Source organism: Eurosta solidaginis, chromosome 1 (genome assembly GCF_040869045.1).
Source record: "Eurosta solidaginis isolate ZX-2024a chromosome 1, ASM4086904v1, whole genome shotgun sequence".
Classification (NCBI taxonomy): Eukaryota; Metazoa; Arthropoda; class Insecta; order Diptera; family Tephritidae; genus Eurosta; species Eurosta solidaginis.
In genome coordinates this window covers 418,687-438,774 of record NC_090319.1, presented here as the reverse complement: position 1 = coordinate 438,774, position 20,088 = coordinate 418,687, and the positions used below count along the sequence as shown (strand labels likewise).

At 40.7% G+C, this 20,088-nt stretch overlaps 1 protein-coding gene across 5 annotated transcripts in view; it reads right to left on the bottom strand.

The window, feature by feature from the left end:
* dpr9 (defective proboscis extension response 9) overlaps positions 1-19,777 on the bottom strand; it is a 463,521-nt gene extending 443,744 nt beyond the window's left edge. For 2 of the 5 annotated variants that reach the window (XR_010951419.1, XR_010951421.1), the window contains exon 1: positions 19,208-19,777. The gene's annotated coding sequence lies outside the window, so the exon portion shown is untranslated. The remainder of the gene's footprint in view (positions 1-19,207) is intronic. The other 3 variants (XM_067777141.1, XM_067777139.1, XM_067777145.1) reach the window with 2 other exon arrangements.
* Positions 19,778-20,088: the final 311 nt, after the last annotated feature.

Below are 20,088 nucleotides of genomic sequence, written 5' to 3'. Positions count from 1 at the left end.
TTATATTTCGCGTCAATAAAACAATCCAATTACATTACCATGTTTCATCCCTTTTTTTGTATTTGGTATAGAATTATGGCATTTTTTTCATTTTTCGTAATTTTCGATATCGAAAAAGTGGGCGTGATCATAGTCGGATTTCGTTCATTTTTCATACCAAGATAAAGTGAGTTGAAGTAAGCACGTGAACTAAGTTCATTAAAGATATATCGATTTTTGCTCAAGTTATCGTGTTAACGGCCATGCGGAAGGACAGACGGACGACTGTGTATAAAAACTGGGCGTGTTATCAACCGATTTCGCCCATTTTCACAAAAAACAGTTAGCGTCATAAAATCTATGCCCCTACCAAATTTCAAAAGGATTGGTTAATTTTTGTTCGACTTATGGCGTTAAAAGTATCCTAGACAAATTAAATGAAAAAGGGCGGAGCCACGCCCATTTTGAAATTTTCTTTTTTTTTGTATTTTGTTGCACCATATCATTACTGGAGTTGAATGTTGACATAATTTACTTATATACTGTAAAGATATTACATTTTTTGTTAAAATTTTACTTTACAAAATTTGTGTCCGGTTATAGTCCGATATGGTTATAGTCCGATATCGTTCATTTTAAATAGCGATCTGGGATGAGTGCTCAGGAACCTACATACCAAATTTCATCAAGATACCTCAAAATTTACTCAAGTTATCGTGTTGACGGACGGAAGGACGGACGGGCATGGCTCAATCAAATTTTTTTTCGATCCTGATTATTTTGATATATGGAAGTCTATATCTATCTCGATTCCTTTATATATGTACAACCAACCGTTATCCAATAAAACTTAATATACTCTGCTCTGCTCAACTGAGTATAATTATTAGAAATTAGCGTTTTTACAACCCCCTTTTAAAATCAAGGCATCACTGTGATGCATTTGCATGTCGTAAACATAGTTGTGTGGGTTTTTTATTCAACCGTTTTAAAAAATTAAGGTATCACTGTGACACAATTGCAGATCGTAAAATTGCTTGTGTTGTTTTTTTTAAAAAATGAAGGTATCACTGTGACACAATTGCAGATCGTAAAATTGCTTGTGTTGTTTTTTTAAGCCACCACAAGACACAACAGGTAGAATTGAAATTGCCCCTACCCAAAAGTTCGACCCAAAGGGGGGGGGCATCAGAATTCTTTTTAGAGGTATGGTTCCTTCGGCAAAAAATGAAGGTATCACTGTGACACAATTGCAGATCGTAAAATTGCTTGTGTTGTTTTTTTAAACCACCACAAGACACAACAGGTAGAATTGAAATTGCCCCTACCCAAAAGTTCGACCCAAAGGGGGGGACATCAGATTTCTTTTTAGAGGTATGGTTCCTTCGGCAAAGTTTCTTATTTTGATCCTTAAAATACGATTTTCACAGAGCAATGAGCGATTTTTAAATCGACCCGCCCTAATATATATACACACATAAATATATGTACGTATACATATATGTGCATGCTCATCTGCACAAGCGATGAGCGTAACATAAACGCAATGTCTTTTATTTTACTACTAGCCTTTACCCGCGGCCCCGTCCGCAAGGAGAAAATAAAATATATGTGCTATTCACGTTAGCCTGCTTATCAAGTTATCTGTTTAAAAATTATTTTTGTCTAATGTATTTTATTTTTGTAATTTAGTAAAAAAAAAAAAGAACTAAATTAGAAGATAAGCTGAAAGGTGCGCTTTCATGAATAGTACAATACAGTTTTCTCGAATTAAAAAAAAATACATATTGTTTTTAAATTAAATTAACTGATATGAGAGGGGTGAAAGAATTACTACTCATAGAACAAAGGAGTGAATCTACAATTAGCTAAAACCAAAGAGAATTTTTTATATGAAAATAGTGTTGCTTTTTCGTGGTTCAAATATTACAAAAAGTGTAATTATAGTTATAACAGTTCGTTACACGATTTATTTAAAAAACTCAAAAATATAACGAAAAAGCTATGTTCGATATTAAAGATAAAACATACCGAATTTTAATTACGAATAATTAGCAGCAAATCCACGGCCACAAAAGCTCATAATTTAAAAAGGCATGTGTGCTGAACTACCGGTTGCGAAGAGACCTAAAATGATCCCGGAAGGGTCCCAAGATGATGCTAAAATTTCCAAACAGATCCCGAAAATCATTCAGAAATTAACCAGGAGGGGTCCCAAAATGATTCCGAAATAGTCCCGAAAAATTTCTGAAATTACCCTGACGGGATCCCGAAAACCATCCAGAATTGATCTCTGAAGGGTCCGCAAATGATTCCGAAATAGTCCGGAAAAAGTCCCGAAAAAACTCCGACGGAATCCCGGACAGATCCCGAAATCATACGGAAATTATCCCGCAAGGGTCCCAAAATGATCCCGAAATAATCCAGAAAAAAGTCCCGAAAAAGTCCCGATGTAACTCCGACGGGATCCCAGACAGATCCCGAAAATGACCCAGAAATTATCCCGGAGGGGTCCCAAAATGACCCTGGCGGGATCCTGCAGGGATTCCCAAAATCATCCAGAAATTATCCCTTAATTATCTATCCTGAAATGATCCCGAAATACTCCCAAAAAAGTCCCGAAATGTTTTTGACGGAACCCGATATAGCCTTGAAAAAGTTCCGAAAGTACGCTGACGGGATTCCGTATGGATCCCGAAAAACATCCCGAAATAATGCCGGAAGGATCTCCAAATGATCTCGAAATAGTCCCGAAAAGTCCCCATTTGACCCTGACGGGATCACGAAAACCATCCATGAATCTGGAGGGATCCCCAAATGATCCCGGAAAAGTCCAGAAAAAGTCACGAAATGACCTCGACGGGATCCCGGATGGATCCCGAAAACCATACAGAAATGATGTCGGAAAATACCCCAAATGATCCCGAAATGATCCCGACGGGATCCTGGACTGATCCCGAAAACTATCCATAAATGATGCCGGAAAGGTCCTCAAATGATCCCCTAATAGTCCAGAAATGACCCTGACGGGATCCCGGCCGGATCCCGAAAACTATCCAGAAATGATGCCGAAAGGGTCCTCAAATGAGCCCGTATCAGTAGAGAAAAAGTTCCGAAGTGACCCCGATGGGATCCCGAAAACTATCTAGAAATGATGCCGGAGGGTACCCCAAATGATCCCGAAATGACCCTGACGGGATCCCGAACGGATAGCGAAAACTATGCAGAAATGATGCCGGAAAGGTCCCCAAATGATCCCCTAATAGTCCCGAAATTACCCTGCTGATATCCCGAAGGGATACCGAAAACCATCTAAAAATGATGCCGAAAAATACCCCAAATGATCCCGAAAAATTCCCGAAATAACCTCGACGGGTTCCCGGACGGATCCCGAAAACCATCCAAAAATGATGCCGGAAGAGCCCCCAAATGATCCCGAAAAAGTCCCCAAATGACCTCGACATAGTCCAGAAAAAGTTCCGAAATGACTCCGAGGGGATCCACGACGGATCGCGAAACCCATACAGAAATGATTCCGGAAGGATCCCAAAATGATCCCGAAATAGTCCGGAAATGACCCAGATGGGATCCCGCACAGATCCAGAAATAATCCCGGAAGGGTCCAAAAACTATCCCGGAAAAGTAACAAAAAATTCCGAAATGGCTCCTACGGCATCCCGGACGGATCCAGAAAGGATCTCGGAAGGGTTCCCAAATGATCCCAAAATGGTCCAGCAAACCATCAAGAAATTATGCCGGAAAGGTCCCCAAATGATCCCGAAATAATACAGAAAAAGTAACGAAATGACCCCTAGAGGATCTCCAGATGATCCCGTATTAGCCCCGAAAAGGTCTCGAAATAACCCCGACGGGATCCCGGACAAATCCCGAAAACCATCCAGAAATGATGCCGGAAGGGATCCCAATGATTCCGAAAAATTCCCGCAATGATTCCGACGGGATCCCGAACAGATACCGAAAATCATCCAGAAGTGATGCCGGAAAGGTCCTCAAATGATCACCTAATAGTCCCGAAATGACCCTTAAGGGGTCCTGGACGGATCCCGTAAACCATCCAGAAATGATCCCGATATAGTCCCGAAGAAGTCCCGAAATTACCCTGACGGGACCCCGAAATGATCCCGAAAACTACCCAGAAATTATGCCGGAAAGGTCCTCAAATGATCTCCTAATAGTTCCAAAAAGACCCTGACGGGGTCCCGAACGGTTCCCGCCAACTATCTGGAAATGATGCCGAAAGGGCCCGCAAATGATCCCGTATTAGTCGAGAAAAAGTCCCTAAATGACCCCAACGGGATCCCGGACGAATCCCAAAAACCATCCAGAAATGATTCCGGAAGGATCCCAAAATGATCCCGAAATAGTCCGGAAATGACCCAGATGGGATCCCGCACAGATCCAGAAATAATCCCGGAAGGGTCCAAAAACTATCCCGGAAAAGTAACAAAAAATTCCGAAATGGCTCCTACGGCATCCCGGACGGATCCAGAAAGGATCTCGGAAGGGTTCCCAAATGATCCCAAAATGGTCCAGCAAACCATCAAGAAATTATGCCGGAAAGGTCCCCAAATGATCCCGAAATAATACAGAAAAAGTAACGAAATGACCCCTAGAGGATCTCCAGATGATCCCGTATTAGCCCCGAAAAGGTCTCGAAATAACCCCGACGGGATCCCGCACAAATCCCGAAAACCATCCAGAAATGATGCCGGAAGGGATCCCAATGATTCCGAAAAATTCCCGCAATGATTCCGACGGGATCCCGAACAGATACCGAAAATCATCCAGAAGTGATGCCGGAAAGGTCCTCAAATGATCACCTAATAGTCCCGAAATGACCCTTAAGGGGTCCTGGACGGATCCCGTAAACCATCCAGAAATGATCCCGATATAGTCCCGAAGAAGTCCCGAAATGACCCTGACGGGACCCCGAAAGGATCCCGAAAACTATCCAGAAATTATGCCGGAAAGGTCCTCAAATGATCTCCTAATAGTTCCAAAAAGACCCTGACGGGGTCCCGAACGGTTCCCGCCAACTATCTGGAAATGATGCCGAAAGGGCCCGCAAATGATCCCGTATTAGTCGAGAAAAAGTCCCTAAATGATCCCAACGGGATCCCGGACGAATCCCAAAAACCATCCAGAAATGATGCCGGAAGGAACCCCAAATGATCCCGAAAAAGTCCCGCAATTATTCCGACGGGATCCTGAACGGATACAGAAAACCATGCAGAAGTGATGCCGGAAAGGTCTTCAAATGATCACATAATAGTCCCAAAATGACCCTGACGGCATCCCGGACAGATCCCGAAATCGATCCAGAAATGATCTTGGGAGGGTCCCAAAATAATCCCGAAATAGTCTCGGAAAAGTCCAGAAATTACCCTGACGGGATCCCGGACGAATCTTGAAAACCAATCTTAAATGATGCCGAAAAAGTCCCGAAATGATCCTGAGGGTGTCACTGCTTACTTTGTAAGCCCTCGACTTATTTGACCCCTTGAGTCTGTGGTATTGGTGAAGGCCAGTATACGTAAAGTAATAATGTGTAAAAATTATTAAAAAGTAATTGCTCGAAGGGGTCGTGGGACCCCCACCCGTCTTTCCATGTTCGACAAAAATTTCGCTAGTAGACTACTGTCTGTGTCCCAAATTTCATCAAAATCCGTGTAGCCATTCTGGCGTGATTCAGTCGCAGAGACGAAAAAATATAATAATTAAATTGTAACTGTTCCTAGGGGGCGGGGACCACGCCCTTTTGAAAAATATATAGCTAGTAGATCGTTCTAGACTATTGGCTATATGTGAGCAAAATTTCATCCAAATCAGTCCAGCCGTTCTTGCGTGATTGAGTCACAAAGACAAACGTCTGGACAAACATCCAAACATCCAAACTTTCCCATTTATAATATACTAGCCTTTACCCGCGGCCCCGTCCGCAAGGAGAAATTTAAATTTATGGGCTATTGGCGTTAGCCTGCGTATCAAGTTATCTGTTTAAAATTTTGTTTTCTGTCTAATGCATTTTATTTTTGTAATTGAGTAAAAAAAAGAATGAGCTGATAACCTGATAGGATCCCAAATGATCCCGAAATTATCCAGAAAAAGCTACGAAATGACCCCCACGCTATCGCGGACGGATCCCGAAAACCATCCAGAAATGCCCCGAAAGGGTCTCCAAAAGTTCCCGGAATAGTCCCAAAAAACCAGAAATGACAACGACACGATTCTAGACGTATCCAGAGAACCACACAGAAATGATCCCTGAAGGTGTTCCAAAATGATCCCGAAAAGGTTCCGAAATGACCCTGACGGGCTCCCGGGCGGATCTCAAAAACCATCCAGAAAATATCCAGGAAGGGTCCCTAAATTATCCCGACATACTCCAGAAAAAGTTCCGAAATGGCTCCGAGGGGATCCACGACGGATCGCGAAAACCATACAGAAATGATTCCGGAAGGGTCCCAAAATGATCCCGAAATAGTCCGGAAATGACCCAAATGGGATCCCGCACAGATCCAGAAATGATCCCGGAAGGGTCCAAAAACTATCCCGGAAAAGTAACAAAAAATCCCGAAATGGCTCCTACGGCATCCCGGACGGATCCAGAAATGATCTCGGAAGGGTCCCCAAATGATCCCAAAATGGTCCCGAATCCCGGACGAATCCTGAAAACCAATCTTAAATGTTGCCGAAAAAGTCCCGAAATGACCCTGATGGGACCCCGAGAGGATACCAAAAACTATCCAAAAATGATGCCGGAAAGGTCCTCAAATGATCTCCTAATAGTTCCGAAAAGACCCTGACGGGATCCCGAACGGATCCCGACAACTATCCAAAAATGATACAGAAAGGGCCCGCAAATTATCCCGTATTAGTCGAGTAAAAGTCCCGAAATGACCACGACGGGATGCCGGACGAATCCCAAAAACCATACAGAAATGATGCCGGAAGGGACCCCAAATGATCCCGGAAAAGTCCCGCAATTATTCCGACGGGATCCTGAACGGATACCGAAAACCATCAAAAAGTGATGCCGGAAAGGTCCTCAAATGATCACCTAATAGTCCCAAAATGACCCTGACGGCATCCCGGACAGATCCCGAAATCCATCCAGAAATGATCTTGGGAAGGTCCCAAAATGATCCCGAAATAGTCTCGGAAAAGTCCAGAAATTACCCTGACGGGTTCCCGGACGAATCCTGAAAGCCATCCTTAAATGATCCCGAAAAAGTCCCGAAATGACCCTGACGGGATCCCGAAAGGATTCCGAAAACTATCCAGAAATGATGCCGGAAAGGTCCTCAAATGAACCTCTAATAGTCCCGAAATGACCGTGAAGGGATCCTGAACGGATCCCGACAAATATGTAGAAATGATGCCGAAAGTGCTCGCAAATGATCCCGTATTAGTCGAGAAAAAGGCCCGAAATGACCCCGACGGGATGCCGGACGAATCCCAAAAACCATCCAGAAATGATGCCGGAAGGGACCCCAAATGATCCCGAAAAAGTCCCGCAATTATTCCGACGGGATCCTGAACGGATACCCAAACCCATGCAGAAGTGATGCCGGAAAGGTCCTCAAATGATCACCTAATAGTCCCAAAATGACCCTGACGGCATCCCGGACAGATCACGAAATCCATCCAGAAATGATCTTGGGAGGGTCCCGAAATGATCCCGAAATAGTATCGGAAAAGTCCAGAAATTACCCTGACGGGATCCCGGACGAATCCTGAAAACCAATCTTAAATGTTGCCGAAAAAGTCCCGAAATGAACCTGATGGGACCCCGAAAGGATCCCGAAAACTATCCAGAAATGATGCCGGAAAGGTCTTCAAATTATCTACTATTAGTTCCGAAAAGACCCTGACGGGATCCCGAACGGATCCCGACAACTATCCAGAAATGATACAGAAAGGGCCCGCAAATTGTCCCGTATTATTCGAGTAAAAGTCCCGAAATTACCCCGATGGGATGCCGGACGAATACCAAAAACCATACACAAATGATGCCGGAAGGGACCCCAAATGATCCCGAAAAAGTCCCGCAATTTTCCGACGGGATCCTGAACGGATACCGAAAACCATCCAGAAGTGATGCCGGAAAGGTCCTCAAATGATCACCTAATAGTCCCAAAATTACCCTGACGGCATCCCGGACAGATCCCGAAATACATCCAGAAATTATCTTGGAAAGTCCCAAAATGATCCCGAAATAGTCTCGGAAAAGTCCAGAAATTACCCTGACGGATTCCCGGACGAATCCTGAAAGCCATCCTTAAATGATTCCGAAAAAGTCCCGAAAACCTTCCAGAAATGATGCCGGAAGAGCCCCCAAATGATCCCGAAAAAGTCCCCAAATGACCCGACGAGATCCCGGACGGATCCCGAAAACCATCCAGAAATTATGCCGGAAGAGCCCCCAAATTATATCGAAAAAGTCCCCAAATTAACCCGACGAGATCCCGGACGGACCCCGAAAACCATCCAGAAATGATGCCGAAAGGGTCCCCAAGTGATCCCGTATTAGTCGCGAAAAAGTCCCGAAATGTCCCCCACCGGGATGCCGGACGAATCCCGAAGACCATCCAGAAATGATGCCTAAAGGGACCCAAAATAACCCCGAAAAAGTCCCGTAATGATCCCGGCAACCATCAAGAATTTATCTTTCGAAGGTACGCAAATGATCCCGAAAGTACCCCGAGGGGGAGGGGGGGCGGAGGGTGTCACTGCTTACTTTGTAAGCCCTCGACTTATTTGACCCCTTGAGTCTGTGATATTGGTGAAGGCCAGTATACGTAAAGTAATAATGTGTAAAAATTATTAAAAAGTAATTGCTTGAAGGGGTCGTGGGACCCCGACCCCTCTTTCCATGTTCGAAAAAAATTTCCCTAGCAGAATACTGTCTGTGTCCCAAATTTCATCAAAATCCGTGTAGCCATTCTGGCGTGATTCAGTCGCAAAGACGAAAAAATATAATAATTAAATTATAACTGTTCCTAGGGGGCGGGGACCACGCCCCTTTTCAAAAATATATAGCTAGTGGATCCTTCTAGACTATTGGCTATATGTGTGCAAAATGTCACCCAAATCGGTCCAGCCGTTCTTGCGTGATTGAGTCACAAAGACAAACGTCTGGACAAACATCCAAACATCCAAACATCCAAACATCTAAACATCCAAACTTTCCCATTTATAATATATATTAGATTAGATATTAGATTCGAAGTATCCGGATAGTGCGCACTATCGGGATAGTACTATCCGAATAAACGAATAAAAAATTCAAATAAATATTATTCGGATTACGAATACCTGGCGAATAAAAGAGTTTATTATTCGAATAATTTTTATTAGAATAGTCCCACCCTTACTGATTATGTTAGGGATACGACTACAGCGATACGACATACGGCACCAATGACTCCCGCTTGAGCCGGGTACTTGCTAGTATTTTAATAATTGACTGACGACATTAGGGCTGATCACATTCCACACGGCGTATACAGACCACAACCACAATAAAGCAAAGCTTGACGGCAACCGTAGCCAAGCAAGCATTGGCTTCTTGATTACCTTGAAAGCGGCAGCCACCAATGTAAGTTACAGCAAACAGTAGCGAAAAATTTAGAAAAAATTGTTAATTATGTTGAAAAAACGCCCAAAATAATGAGTTTAGCTTTTATTATCTGTTATTTACTTCTATTTTAGTTTTTATTGACAAAATAAAAAGGACGCCACTCACTGTCGCTTCCCGAAAATAGAATTAGGTTTAATCTGGCTACAACGGCTTTCGTGATTGGTTGCCTTGCAGCCCTGTCGCGCTGAAAATAACGACACTCATAAGAACATGTGTAAAAATATGACAGATGGGGCGGCTACACCGCCGTCGTAAATGTGATCAGCCCTATTATGTTCAGTCTCTTATTATTAATGTTGGCCGATCCCGTGATTTTTGAGGAACAATATTATCTGTGATTGTGACCTCTCAGTCACATAGGCTTTTAACCGTGACTGTGACTGAAAAAAAAAACAAATACTACGCCAACAGGAATCAGTTTTGGTGATTCTATACGACAGCATGGCACTGCTAATACGCGTCCAAAAATATCGCGAGAGGTGTCAAAAGACGCGTATTGACCTCGGCAACAATAATCAGTGTGCTACACTTATCTATTCAGAAATGGTCCGCATGAAGTTAATATGAAAGTTTGATATGGCTGAACATTTTTTTATAGCAAAGCGAATTAATTATAAATGAAAATTTCAAGGCAAAAATTAAGTAATATTATGTATTTCCGACCAGTTCTTGTTGAATCTGAAGGTATATTGTTAGGCTTTTTCGGTCTAAGTTTTTTTTTAAGTGCGAAATACAATTACATTATTCCACTTTTCTAACCCAACGTTTCGCTAATAACTTTTTAGCATCATCAGGGATATGTGTTTATTTGTTAAAACTGTTAAAAAAATAAATGTAAGGTGCGATAACCTCCGAAGAGATCTGAGGCCGAGCTCTCTTCCAATTTGCGTCGTGCTCCTCTTGATTTTCCCTACAAATTGGCCGGACGGGACCTACATGTTTTATGCCGACTCCGAACGGGCAAGGCAGATGAGTTTTCACTGAGAGCTTTTCATGGCAGAAATACACCACTTTTCTAACCCAACGTTTCGCTAATAACTTTTAAGCATCATCAGGGATATGTGTTTATTTGTTAAAACTGTTAAAAAAATAAATGTAAGGTGCGATAACCTCCGAAGAGATCTGAGGCCGAGCTCTCTTCCAATTTGCGTCGTGCTCCTCTTGATTTTCCCTACAAATTGGCCGGACGGGACCTACATGTTTTATGCCGACTCCGAACGGGCAAGGCAGATGAGTTTTCACTGAGAGCTTTTCATGGCAGAAATACACTCGGAGCACTTGCCAAACACTGCCGAGGGGCGACCCCGCTTAGAAAAATTTGCTTCTAATTGAAAAACCTTATTTCTAAAATTTTGATGTTGCTTTGGCTGGGGTGCGAACCCAGGGCATACGGTGTGGTAGGCGGAGCACGCTACCATCACACCACAGTGGCAATATACAAAAAATTTATAATATTTTACGCAGAAACAATTATCCTAATAATTTAATACGAGAGCTAATAAACCAAGAAATCATGGAATCCAGCAACCAACCTAACAAAAGAACAAATTTAGAAACGAAAGCAGCGAAAAAGTTTTACAGCGTCACATACATACCCAAACTTACCGAAAATATTGATCACAGCATAATAAAAACAACAAACACAACACTTGCCTATAAGTCAAACCGCACTTTGTCAACGATATTTACAAGAACAAAGTGTCCTGTAGATCTCCATCAAAAAAACAAAGTCATTTACGAAATTACTTGCAAAGAAAAACCAAACGACGAATGCGGCAAAATATATATTGGCACAACAAAGCGTCTCTTAGATGGTAGACTGGGCGAACATGAAGCGGATATAAGAAAACAAAAGAACAGTACAGCGTTATCACAACACATAATATCAAGTGGACACTCATCTGACTTTACTAATGCGAAGATTATTGACAGGGAACGGAAAGAAACAACAAGATACACTTTATAAAGCCTGAGAATTATGGAAAGAAGAGAAAAGACGATTAACAAGAAAGAAGATACAGACAATATAGCATCTGCTTACATTACGTGTTTAGGAAAATAGCTTTTAGTATTAACGAGATTACCATAGCGTTAAGATGGTATTGATTTACTGTCCATAAATGTTCAATGTTTTTATGTTTTTCAAAAACAATAGTTTTAAATAATTTCAAAAGAGGAAAAACCCTCGGCAGAGTGCAATATTGTAAGTTGGTTTTTTATGTATTATTATCTGTTTTTATTTGATTTTTCACACGGATTTATCAAACTCCATATACTTTGTATGTAATTTAACATTTTTTGTATTTTGTTTTTTGTAACAGTTTTAACAAATAAACACATACCCCTGATGATGCTAAAAAGTTATTAGCGAAACGTTGGGTTAGAAAAGTGGAACAATGTAATTTTATTTTGCACTTAAAAAAAAACTTAGACCGGAAAAGCCTAATAATATACCTTCAGAAAATTAAGTAAATTTTTCAAAAAAATATCTGTATATATTTTTCAACAATATGTTAACATCATAATGAAGTTTTTCTCCCTCAACCTTCCAATTGGGATAACTTTTTCAGTCCTATAGAAATTAGCTCGAGAATTGAAGTATATAAAATGAGAAAATTTTAATTGTGTTATCCATAAAATTTAATTTAATTTAAAATCTTTAATAAGTTTGATTTTTAACAATAAGAAGCATTTAGTTTTTCTTTTATAAGAAAAAAACGTAAAAAAAATTGCAAAAATCATTTTATTCAAAAACGTGTTTCAATATTTTCATTTGACTTTGTTTCCAATATCTGATTATTCTCACATCCCTAAAAAATGGCCTTTCAAGCATTATTGTTTGATAAGTCTAGCCTTCGTTGCGGAGAAATTTGACTTCGAGGCAACTTTTTCCAATTTATCCCATAGTGCGCCGTAGCATAGCGGTTTGGGTTCTTTGCTCATGGTTTTTTTTTTATAAGTTTATCAACTTCTTTCAAAAAACATTCAAAATAATTATATTTTTTTTTTACTTCTTTTTTTAATTTTCCATTGCTAGTCATGTTACTTACTTAATTGGCGCTTACCGGTTTAAACGGTTATGGCCCTCCAACAAGGCGCGGCAGTCGCTTCTTCGCTCTGCCAACTAGCGCCAATCGGTCACACCAAGGGGGAGGGTGGAGTCGTTTGTAGGAGTACACGAAAGTGGCAAAGCTTGTGGTCGCCATTCACCTGGGAATGGCCAGAGCAATTCCTTTGCATGCGTGTCAAGCAGCTCACTACTTCCGGTGGCTTGCGGTCAAGTATCCTCTGGGTAGCCACTGAACATCCGTTTAGAGGTGAGCTAATGTGAGAGGGCTAGCTGGGGGATCTTTCATCGGCAGCGTCTGTCCAGTGCGGCTGCAAGCGGGGTCTGTCTTAGATCAAGCGGCTCGCTATATAAACGTGCAAATAATATTTCCATCCCCGCTGAGCGGGTTGTGCGCTGTACTTAGGACCCGTCACGTCAAACCATTGGAGTGTGATGAAAGGGAGAAACGAGCCTCGGGTAAAGAAAGTCATGTTATCTAAGGTTTTTGTTTTTGTTTTAAACGTAGTAGGAACAATCGTTTATGAATTTTAAGAACACAAATGATGATTAGATTGCCTGATTCAAATTCGGAATGACAAATACCCACATAAATATAGCTGTGTTTTTTTTACATCTACAGACGTTTACGCTTAAACTTTTTATGGACTGCTAAGCGTCAAACTTTAAATACACCTCTGAAATTGGCGCGCATAAAATTTTTCCGATTTTAGGTACACCCTGTTATGCAGCTAGTTATTTAACCACTGCCGCTAGATGGGTCCCCTAAGCATTATCTTTTGGCAACATGCTCACTTTTCTGCATGACGGCAACACGTTGGGCTAATGACAGATTCTTGAACGCAACGAACCACACGCAACACATTTCGGCAAGAATGTCTCAATTTTTAACTAAATTTAATTTATTAGTTGTAAGAGTATTATTTATGTAATAAATTAACGTTGGATCCATAAACGTATAATCTAACGTGACTACAGTAGTATCAAAACAATCAAGTACACTACATTGGTGACCCCAAACTCAAAATGAGCAAGGCAAACACAAAACACGAGCTCCGGAAACACGGCAACCACATCTTCAATTGTTTCAGAATTTGGTTCAGCATTCAGCGAGAGCCCCGGTGGTATTATCTCAGCCACTCGTGCAGTTAAATTACCCCCATTCTGGAAAGGCAATTAATTGTGCAATATGGTTTATACAAGTCGAGGCCGCAATCGAAATAGCACAAATTCGCAGCGACATATCACAGTGCCTGTATGTTTTTGTGCACTTGGACAATACTACCCTACCATTTGTGGCCGACATTGTTAATGATCCACCAGCTGATGGTAAATTCCAGGCTTTGAAGACACGACTGTTTGACACATTCGAAGAAAGCAGCGAAAGCAAATTACGACGTCTGCTTTATAACACTTTGTTCACTGATGGCAAGCCATCACACTATTTACTGCGTTTAAAAAGTTTAGCAGCTGGCATGGTGACCGAGAACATTCTACGCACAATTTTTCTGGAACAAATGCCACAGAACGTCCGTGGGATTTTGGCCGTCAGCGTCACTAACGATCTTGACAGCCTCGCCTTACAAGAAAACAAAATTTATGAGGTGCAAAATAGCATTATGTCAGTGACTACCACAGTGGGGCTCTCAACAGCTGACGAGGCAGTAGTATACAATGAAGCACAAAAATCGTTTGCGCATAACATCGAAGAATTAACTGCTCAGGTACAAGCGCTCACGACGGCGGTAGGGGGTCACCCCAGCGGGTTAGGGAGTCACCCCAGCGGTTTAGGGGGTCAGAATATTTCCGCAGTAGGTATGCCTGTCGTAAGAGGTGACTAAAATACCAGATTCAAGGGGCTGTGTAGCACAACCCTTCATGTTGCCAGCGCAATATATAGCTTCTCCAAACCCAATTGTCAACCTCACCTATCGGCGGCGAATCCGGTTTCCCTAACAGACGAGGCTCTGGCGACCCCAAGCTCCTCATGGAACTTGGGAGTGGGGAGGGAAGGGATGGCCTGAAGGTTTAATGTGGCCACATTAATCGTTCCCGAGATGGTCGGGCTAGCACCTTAATGGTGCTGTGGTACCGGAGCGTACCGGATCTTTATCCGGCAAAGGACCATTACATCGATAACACTCCCCAAAGCCTTCGGGGAGCAACCTTATCGCTACAACAACAACAACAACAACGGCGGGAAAGAGAGAGATTGGAAAGAACATGTGCTTTTATCACGCACGATTCGGTGCTTAAGCAAAGAAGCCCGTTCAATTCGCGTCTACAAATAACCGATTTCAAAAATCGTCTCAAATTCTTGGTTGACACCGGCGCCGACATTTCGGAGCTACCCAGGGGAGTTCTCAATAATATTCCAACAAATTTAAAGAAAACTGATTTCACTCTCTTTGCAGCAAATGGCTCTAGAATAAGAACTTACGGCTTACACCAACTAGTGCTCAACATTGGTCTTGGCCAAACTTTCAAGTGGCAATTCACAGTCCCAGACGTTTTGCATCCCACATTAGGTGCTGACTTCATCAAACATAACAACCTGCTCGTCGATCTACGTAATCGGAGGCTGGTGCACTCTAACTCAAGCGTTACTAGGTCACAGTCTCCACGACCTCAAGTATCAATGCAAGAAATGACGGCCGCACACGTTACATCCGCCACTTATAAGTTATGTGGAACGCCTCCTCTAGGAGTTCGAGGAAATAACCAAACCGACTAATCCCCTCACGCCTAAGCATAGAGGGCGCGTCGGCTCGCTGGATAAAAATTAGCAGCAGCAAAAAAAGAATTCGACAGTATGTTAAAACAAGGTATTTGCGTTCCGTCGAAGAGCGAATGGGCCAGCCCACTACATCTCGTGCGAAAAACAGATGGAAATTGCTGCGTTTGTGGTGACTACCGACGACTAAACAGAGTCACAGTGCCCGACAGGTATCCCATTCCGCATCTCCGAGACTTCACATACTTAATGCATGGCTGCAGTGTATTCACAACACTAGATCTCACGCGAGCATATTACCAGATTCCAGCAGCACCTGAAGACCGACCGAAAACAGCGGTAATAACACCCTTCGGCCTCTTCGAATTCAACGTAATGGCATTCGGCTTATGTAACGCTACACAGTCATTTCAAAGATTAATGGATTCCATATTTCAAGGCTTGCAGTTTTGTCATATTTACATCGACGATATCTTGATAGCATCCAAGTACATGGAGGAACACGAAAAACACCTAAGAACAGCACGGCCTTTCAATTAATGTCAACACATGTTCGTTCGCACAACAAGAGGTGGTCATCAAAAGCCTTTGATGACTGTAAAATGGCATTGATAGATGCCGTCCAGCTGGCATACCCAGCAATGGAGGCTGCTTTAACTCTTCGCTGCGATGCATCTGATTTTATGTTCAAACTTGAATAAAACGGAGCTATATGGATCTTTCCGCGGAACTCTAAATGCCTTACAATCACTCGTGGATAATACAAACAATGCTGAGAACTTTATTATTTCGAAAATAGTTATGACAATTTTACTAAGTGTATCTAGTAGGAAAAATTCTTATATTTCGTAAATTATGAAAAAATATATAATTAGTATAAGCACCAACATTTCCACAATATAATCGGAGTCTTGATGCGAATAAAAAATACGAGAAATTTTTTGTATTTTAAGACACTTTTATGAACACATATATCAAGTAAAGTTTTATTTCCCCTCTATAATTTGCCGATTCAAGCCCTTCACTAATTGTGAAAAGAAATTAAACCTTCATATCTTTTATGTCAAAAAATATATATTTTTTAGGTGCAAGGTTAGATATGAATATACTGGCCGAGACAAGAAATTTGGAACCAAATGTCTGACATAAGTATGTTCTTGTTTACAGAAAGTCTTAAGTTACGACCATTCTATTAGGATGGATCGATATGTGTGTATATGCACTGAAATCGCCTTTTTAACTCTTTAAGTATTCGATTTATTTTAATTTCATTATAGGTCCTAGTAGGAGCAGACCTATGTGTTTTAGAGCGGATCAATTTAAAAAGCTTCGAAAACGCAGAAAAATGTCCATACGAACAATTTTATACAAGCTACTTTGCGTAAGACACTATGGGTCTATGGATAATTTCGAACCAGCATTTTTTCAAGGAAAGTTTACTTGTCGGGTATTATAAATTTTCGTTTATAATTTAGATCAAAAAGTGACCAAAATTAGCTCAAAATGGTCCGTAGACCGCTGTTCGTTATACACCTTTTTTTGCAAATATTAAGATTGCCGGGCGGAATATAATAAAAAATGGTCTAAAAAATAAGCCATGCAAAATTTTACTCGAATTGGTTAACTCTTAGAACTGCCACGATGCATTTGGAAATTTTTAAAACCATATGCGTTCAGGGTGCAGTAGTTTATATAAAATAATTGATAATTTGTTAGCCATTTTTTGTGAAAAACGCAAAGAATTAGGTTATGAAATAAAATTGTATAGGGTTTGAGATTTTGCGAAATTATTGGCGTTTAAAAAATATAAAAACGCCATTTTCTCCAGTTTTTTATATGGAACAGAAAATGATTGTCATCCCATTGAAGATCTTTTTTACCTCAAACATCCCGCTTGAAAAACATAGAATTCAATCAGACCAAAAGTTTATGAGCTATTTCTAGACTTATGTGAGAAATAGAGAACAATTCAGAACCTCATGTTCAAAAGTTGCAAAATACACGAATAGAAAAAAAAATTGGTATTGATTTTGGTAAAGTACAAAGCTCGATCATTTTCGTACTACACTGATGGTAACCATTTTTAAATCGGGGCAGAAATGGCAAAGTTATAGCGAATTCAGTAAAGTTATAGTTTCATTTGGTATGTCGATACTGTACAGCACATGTAATCGGAATCTTTAATTCAAAAACAAACTTTTTTCTATACAAATGTCATACTTGTATGAGTTTTATGTATTAGGTTTTCGATTCCGGTTTTGTAGAGTAGCTTTATCATTTTTTAGAGTAGCTGTATCAATTTACAAAATTCGCTATAACTTGGCCATTTTTAAACCGATTTGTTGATAGTTTGAACAAATATGATCTGGAATTAATTAACCTTTAATATTACATCAAAATTTAGGTAAAACAAAAATAAAAAAAAGAAATGTAAGGCGCGACAACCTCCGAAGAGATTTAAGGCCGAGCTTCTCTTCCAATTTGCGTCGAGCTCCTTTTTAATTTTTCCTACATATTGGCGGGACGGGACCTACTTGTTTTATGCCGACTCCGAACGGCATCTGCGAGGCAGATGAGTTTTCACTGAGAGCTTTTCATGGCAGAAATACACTCGGAGTGCTTGCCAAACACTGCCGAGGGGCGACCCTGCTTAGTAAAATTTTCTTCTAATGAAAAACCTTATTTCTAAAGTTTTGATATTGCTTTGCCCGGGGTGTGAACCCAGGGCATTCGGTATGGTAGGCGGAGCACGCTACCATCACACTACGGTGGCCGCCGAATTAGGTAAAATACTTGGTACAAATTTAGGTATTTTGCAATATACTACTGTACGAATCTAAATTCTTCTCTATTTCCCGCATAAACGTGCGAACAACTTCTAAGCTACTTGCCTCATTGAAAAACATATGAGGAAATTTTAGAGCGGGAGAAGGTCTCTATTGGGGGAAAATCGTTTTCGAAGTTCCATACAAAAAACTGAAAATCTGTAGGATATTACGAAATTGACGTTTTCTTGTGTTTCGAAAGTCGATAACTTCGCGAAATATCAGACCCAATACACTTTTACGTATTTTGACCTTCATAATCTAGTTCTCTGAGTCTTTTCACGTGGTAAATTACATATTAACAAATTAATGTTTATCAATTATTGTATATTAACTGGTGCACCCTGAATTCATTTGGTTTTAGAAATTTTCAAATGCAACGTGGCAGTTCTAAGGGTTATACAATTTAAATTTTGCACAGCTTATTTTGAGGTCATAATTTATCATATTCTGCCCGGCAAGACAGCTTAATTTACATATGTACATACAAATATTTTGAGGAGGTAAGTTCATTTATACATATCGATAATTCTTTAAAAACAGGGCATACTGCAACGACAGGTAGTTTGGCAATGTAATTTTCTTACGATTGCAGTAATAATTTTTCATTGTGTTATGTTACTATGCATTGTTTTTGTTCACAATGATATTCGATTTCACCTCGAACGCATTAATCTTTTTGTGTGGCAAATATCCGAGCTTGTATTGGGATTGTTGCAATACTCGCTAAATCACATAAACGAATGATGTGCACAGAGAAGGAAAGGCAGAATCACAAAAACGAGTGAATCGTCCTTGACTCATGTAAATGTCTGAACACTTCGTACAACCACTTCATAACTTTGTTCTCATATTCTGAAGCTAGTTTTAGAGCCAGGCATACGGAAAAGAAGACAATGTGCGGGGTGTGATGAGAATTTTGGCCAATACCAACTCACCATGGACAACGAAGAAACACTTTTGCATATTTTGAATTGCCTATTACATTACATTTGTAAGGGCGTTTAAAAAATTTCACTTCGATCGCATTGCGTATAAATCTTTCAGTTTTCGGATAAACAAAACATTTGTCATTCACATTTTCACTGATTAGATATTTTGAGCTATTCATTCAACTTGCCCAATTTTACACTTTTTTATTTCACTTAGGCCCGAGGTACGCATCAAAGAAGGTACAACGTAATGGAGCAAGCTCACTGATTATATGTAGGTTACATGTGAAATTTGTGAGCGTATATACTAAACAGCGTTCTCAACGGACTCAATCGCCCAATATTAGCACTAATCCATAAGCATGTTTTAAGTACAGCATGAGTAACAAGGCTAAAGCCATAAACTTGCAATATGCATTTTTATCACATTATTTAGATGGAGTGATGGAGTATACTTTTTTCCGCTCGCACCGTTAATACACTTTTTCACGTTTCGGCGTCTTAACACTACGATTGCACAGAGAAAACTGCTGAAAGGGATGAAAAAATTGACGACTTTGAGGCGCAGAGGTTGGAATTTTCCTGCACGCGATATATAATATGAGCTTTTATGCCAACAAATAAACGGAGTCATGTGGCTACTGTTGGAATACAGACCAAGCACAATGAAAGCATGGCGCTCATTTCCAATAGCATATTGAGAATGTGTACTCTTTATCTAAATAACCGACAACAAAGAGTTTTTTGGATAGGAAACTCTTTTGTATGATATAATAGTGCGCAATAAGAAGCAAATAATAGTATATACATATTCTAGAATCTAGATAGTCACATGTACTGTTATCCCGATACGAATGAATACTTGGGTTCTTGCTCTTGTACCGAGT